This window comes from Ischnura elegans, chromosome 13, assembly GCF_921293095.1.
Source record: "Ischnura elegans chromosome 13, ioIscEleg1.1, whole genome shotgun sequence".
In the NCBI taxonomy this organism is placed as follows: Eukaryota; Metazoa; Arthropoda; class Insecta; order Odonata; family Coenagrionidae; genus Ischnura; species Ischnura elegans.
Window position 1 is genome coordinate 10,957,538 of NC_060258.1, and position 6,000 is coordinate 10,963,537.

Here is a 6,000-nt window from a genome sequence, read left to right on the forward strand (position 1 = left end):
AGCTTCTCAAAATATCGGTATACTGAAAAACTTACTGGTATCATAATATAACCACAATAAATTTTTTTATAACCATGTTTTTTCATGAATAGAAGAAAAAATTCTTCAAGAAGACGTCAATTCCAAAAAGAAAAGACAGAATCACTTTCAAATAAAAAATTTTTCACTAAGAGTCTCGTAAAAAAAACACAAAAAATTCAAAAATCCATAGAAAAAAGAAAAATTGGAGTAACCAGAAATGGAGCACACTATATACAGAAGCTAGGAACCAACTATGAAGAGCGGCCTAGTGGCCGCAAGCGCAAGGGGCTGAGCGTGGTACCGTTAAAACGCATGAGGAAGGACCCAATGCCGTGTCATTCATTAAAGACATTCGCGCGGGTGGCAAGGCGCGGCTGTCGTTCATGAATGACATCCGCATTGAATGGGTTGCCTATGAAATTTGGGTGACAGTATAGTTTTATCGAATCTCCAATTTTCATCGGATCTTCACCAAAATTAGTGTACATAACCTATTTTACATACTAAACAATCCTAGGGGTGGGCGAAAGCGGTTCGAGGACAAATAAAAATTTAATAATTCATTACTTATCTTGGTGTCGGATGGGTAACTTATACATTGCAGGAGCCACAGATATATACACGCAGAAGTATATTTCTGTGGCAGGAGCCATCATAGATGAGAAATGACGATCGAAAACTGCACGTTTGGAATTATAAACAAGAAAAAAATATCCCTCGAGCTGGTCCAATACATAACAAAGTGGGAAGTAGAAGTGGGTAAATCACTTTCCGGGCATATGTACGGGCTGGTCGACTAGAAAATAATATTCCTTGAGCTGGTCCAGTTGGTAGGGTGGGAGACTATAGGTAAGTGAAGGTTTGAAGGCGAAATCCGGATTGTACCTCTTGTAAAGTAATACCCTAATTAGTTTGTATCAGAGGGTTTTGATGTAATTTTGAGGGACGAGTTAAAATAATCTCGCTTATGCCGTCATAAGTCCGTCTGTCGGAGTCAGTCGACACATAAATAAGAAAGAATCCGCCGTGCGCTACCCAACCCACCCCTCCGGTCCTACGACCGTACACTAGGAATAAGCCGTCCATTTGCTAGGATTTTACAACATGTAGAGAGGAAAATTTGCATCCTTTACAAGACACATCATGCCCCGTCCATACCCAAACCCAAACCTTAGCAACAGTTTGTTTTCGATCGTCTTTTCTCATCTATGATAGCTCCTGCAATGTAAAAGTTACCCATCCGACACCAAGATAAGTAATGAATTATTAAATTTTTATTTGTATTCGAACCGCTTTCGCCCACCCCTAGGATTGTTTAGTATGTGAAATAAGTTGTGTATACTAATTTTGGTGAATATCCGACGAAAATTGGAGATTCGGTAAAAGTATACCGTAGCCGAAATTTGTGGGTCGTATGAATGTTAATATTGAATTATTGCCAATTGTCTCCAATCTTTGCGAGTGATTAGCATGAAAAAAATCCGAAACATTCAAATAGTTTATGTAGATACGAAGATTAATAGCTTCCTCGTGTGGGTGGTTACATCGATGGGCCGAACTCCCTCCATGTGAAATCTCCACGAAACCTTCACATTCTATTGTCAAGTCAATTCTATGTTCGCGGGGAAAATACTGGCATTCCTATATTATAATCCCGTACCCTTACCTCAAGTAGCGATGTCGAGCTAGCCTTTAGTGTGGGCGCGAAGCAGTTATCAGGCGACGCCTCTTAAATTGGTGGCACGCTGCTTGCAAGATGCCAAAACCAGGATCCAAAGGAGATAAATGTAAAGGACCCAACGATAGTCCACAAGGCGTCAGAATGTCAGCAACGGGCGAATGTAATCCTCACCAACAACCACGATGGAATAATATCACTGCAGTAATGTCTTTCTAAGGTTCGTATCGTTTGTATTCCTCTTTTGCTTTCGGTGCTAACGAAGAAAAAGACGACCCACCTCGACACACTGCCAGGAAACCACAGGAAACACTGCCGCAACGATGACAAAACCTGTTGCCGCCGAATACGGGCTTCGTTAACATGTGGACCAAGGAGTGTCGACTGTGTGTTAAATTCGTGGCCCGGCCGACCTAGTGCTCATACGCAGCAATAGATGGCGTTAGTTGTCACCGGGAAATTCAAATCGGCCTCACTGCCTATTCCATTTATTCCAGTAGTTTTAAAAGGGATATTTTTTTCCAAGGAGTCTTGGTTTATTACAACTCAAATTAACACCAACATATCAAATATGTAAAAGTGATAATTTTAATTGCAATAGACCAAACCTCCCTAGAAAAAAACATTCCCTGAAATTAAAAGACTAATTATACAACTGGACTTCATAATATACTTATTTATTGTTTGAAGCATCTTGAAACTCGAACATCTCACCCTAATAGGAATTTATTCACTAAGAATTACTGATCATTATGTAGAATCAAATATTTACCAAAATAATCTCTGGGTACTGCGAAGCTTAGAGATTATTAGTGAAATTGCTGCAATAAATCACGGGTTGCACGCTTTGGTATACTGGGAGATAGAAAATAAAAAAAATTGCACTTCCTAATAAAGATTTAATTAACGAAATGATGAGCAGTAAACACAGCAAAATCAATACAATTGCAGTCAAACACAGCAGATGTCAACATTAATCCATGATGATTAAAAATACATCACACATTCCAATAAAATACATTTTACTGTACATTGCTTAGAGGAATAAAAGCCAATAATTTTCTCCATAGTGATGATCCTTGATATTTACTCCAACAAAGAAACCCTGAAAGAAATTACCAACATTAATGAATCTGCATTAAAAAAAGGCAAGTGTGCCACCATCCTTATTAAAAAATTATAATAATAACAACGTTTAATGTCCTGCAGGTTAACATGAATAACATAGGGCATAATCATAGAAAAAATACATACAAAAGAAGAAACAAGCAGTAAAATGCAGATTACAAAAAAGTTATCATTCAAAATCTCAACGACGCTGTAGTAGCATTTATGGATATGCAGATGCTTTAATTTATTTTTAAAGATATTTTGGCAGGCTAAATGTTTAATTGAATTAGGAATCTTATTGACAGTCATTGAGGCCGAATTGAGGACCTATCTTGCTTATGTTCAGTGGCTGATTAGCCAGATGAACATTTTCTTTACCACATTTCACATGGCTATGTATAGCAGAATTAGGCATCAGCATATGTTGATTACGACAGACAAACGTAAAAAAATTCATGACAATATAATAAGTACATGGCAGAGTGAGTGTCCTTATTGAAACCCTTAACAATGATTTAACAGCCACCTTTCACATAGAAATTGCTCCATCTCTAGCTACACTAGCATTTCCCCAGAGGAAAATTTTGTAGTCTAAATAGGAATGAATTTGTGCATAGTTGATAAGACCTAGTCTGTGTGGAGGTAGTTGGGGCAAGTAAGTTTCCCAATCAAGTGGATACCAGTAGTAATTTCATTATTCTTGTAATATGTAGTCACCAATGAAGATTCACATTAAGATATTTGGTACTGTCACAGTGTAAAAAATATTCCTGTATGATAATTCCCATATGCCTGTAAATATACGTAAAGGGCCCAAAACTCTGTCAATATTATCATAAAAAATTAAACTGGGCACAGACAGTGTACTTCACGTTGTGTCTCTGATCCATCTTGAGGCAACAAATAATTAAAAATATACTGAAACAAAAAATGTAGGTGAGAGACATTTTGAACAAGCCAATGGCCTCATGAAGGTGATACACATTAAATTATTATGGCCACCAGAGATTTAAATACTGCATAAATATCACTACATACTAAAATGCACTCAAGATGCAGCAGAGTTTTAAAAGAGTCATTTAAATTCCCGTGTGGTATAGGGCCACAAGAGATATAAAATCTAAATGTAAGCAAAAATAAAATAATAATTACATGACCTTTAGTTAAACAGCAACACACTTCCACCATCCTTGTGAGGAGAATTCTAACACGAGGTCACCAAAATGCATCGAACAGCTAGCTGCAAAAAATGTGAAAGGCAACTGTAATTTGATGATAATGGCCAAATGAAAGCATTGAATGCATATGTAATAGCAATTTGCTGATTATTCTGTTATGAAATGCAACCTTTCATAGAATACCATGGACATAATTTGCTTAGAAAAAATACTGGCAAAGCTAAATGATTAATTATGAATTTCATGCACAATATAAATTTGCATCGATGTGGATGAGTAGATACAAAGTTACTTGTGATATGCAAGAGCTTTCACCTTCTTTACCATGTGATGTAGAAGCAACCATATTCACACCAGAGGAAATTTTAACAATGGATTTATAAGAGGCAACAGAAAAAACAGAGATGGCACGGCATTAAAATTTGATTGAGGGTTTCATTTGTAAATTACTCTCTGAAAAAATGTCTTCCACAAATAATGAAGTTATTATTTAGCTTAGCAAAATCTTGTAAGAACAAATTAGGGTTGCCACATAATTCTCACCACTTCTTCTGATGTCACATAGAAAGCCATGTACAAAACAAAACGGTATTCTGAATACCAAATACAAGTCAGTCCATATCAATGCCACCACAAAATTAGTCTCTGACCCGCACAAACTTGGGTATGCTGTAACTTGGTCCTTGACATATCTTTATTATTTAAATAGAGAGGGCAAAAAATTATTTTTAAAGACCTATCAGCATTTATGGTATAACATGGTTTCTGAAGATTGCCAAATCAATGCAATACAAATAAGATAAGTCATGCAGAATATCGGCATAAAAACAATAGTCCTGGCAATTCGCTGTACACGAAATTGCCAACAAATTAGCATAATACATACAAATCAGCACAATGAAAATGATATCCTTAACGTCGGTGTTAATTAACCGTCATGATCACTTACACAGAATGCAGTTGTACTGAGACCGTCACCTAATATAGCTCTCAAGTTTTTAATACCGGAAATTTTATCTCTATTTTCAAGGCTTTATACATTATCATTTCATTGGTAAATAAACTCAAACTGACAACTCAATTAACTATAACACAGTGACCATTAATCACATACCGCATTAGGTAATCAACTACATCCAACAGCAAAAGAAAACACACATCTACGTACAATCGCGCAAGGTAAAACATTTCAGACAATATTTTTATCCAGAAATTGAGCACTACATACATCAAATACTTACACGACATAAATGACCGCGTACACGGCGTTTACAGCCACTTTCATAGCCTGTGTAGCCGTCTGAGTAGTAAGAGCAGTCAAACCGCACAAACAACATAGCCATTTCCTTCAAGGTAGATATCCTCGGATTACAATGTTGAGTATCCCTTAAAGAAATAATGGCAACATTAGCAACAAAAACCCCATAAAATGACAGATCAAATGAATGTTTGACAAAATCAACAAAACATTACCTGGTGAGTGGTCACGGAAATCGGAATATTTCGCTGCATTTTCATTGACAGCCACTGACAACACATTTGCTACGTAATATCAAGCGTTATCGATGTGGACAATGTGGACCATAGACCATATATGCAGTGCCTGTTCTACACGCTCGGATCAGCTCATCCGGCTTAGCTCAGCCAAATCGCTCAGCGCGAACCCATTCTTAACGAGAGGCTTAAGTCGGCTTAAGTCGACCCCTCGCCATCTGATGGCAATGACTGAAAGTCTAAGAACACTTGAGAATGCGCGAGCGCTGAAGTATTTTATGGAAAATTTTCTAGCAAAGCAGATAATTAACGGATTTATTTTGGCAGATCAGTGTATTCCCGAGTTATTATCTGTGGTACTTCTACGGAAGGAGATGAATTTAGAATAATTCAGATGATTTTTCGTCGGCTAGGGCGATAATACTTCCTCAGGTTTTGTTACAAGTTAAGTAGAGAATTTTGAAGTTTTTACATCGAAAAGAGTCCTAAATGTATATTTGGTATATTATGACTCCGTTA

The 6,000-nt window shown here is 37.0% G+C and overlaps 1 protein-coding gene and 1 long non-coding RNA gene across 2 annotated transcripts in view; both read right to left on the bottom strand.

Annotated features, from left to right (window-relative positions):
• Positions 1 to 2,065, bottom strand: part of LOC124169987 — a 106,513-nt gene extending 104,448 nt beyond the window's left edge. Inside the window, exon 1 of the mRNA XM_046548679.1 lies at positions 1,688 to 2,065. The gene's annotated coding sequence lies outside the window, so the exon portion shown is untranslated. The remainder of the gene's footprint in view (positions 1 to 1,687) is intronic.
• A 519-nt stretch (positions 2,066 to 2,584) lies between these two features.
• Positions 2,585 to 5,641, bottom strand: LOC124169988. The gene is made up of 3 exons (XR_006867280.1): positions 5,461 to 5,641; positions 5,229 to 5,373; positions 2,585 to 4,049 (listed from the first exon to the last, which is right to left on the bottom strand). It is a non-coding gene; the product is annotated as an uncharacterized LOC124169988 (long non-coding RNA).
• Positions 5,642 to 6,000: the final 359 nt, after the last annotated feature.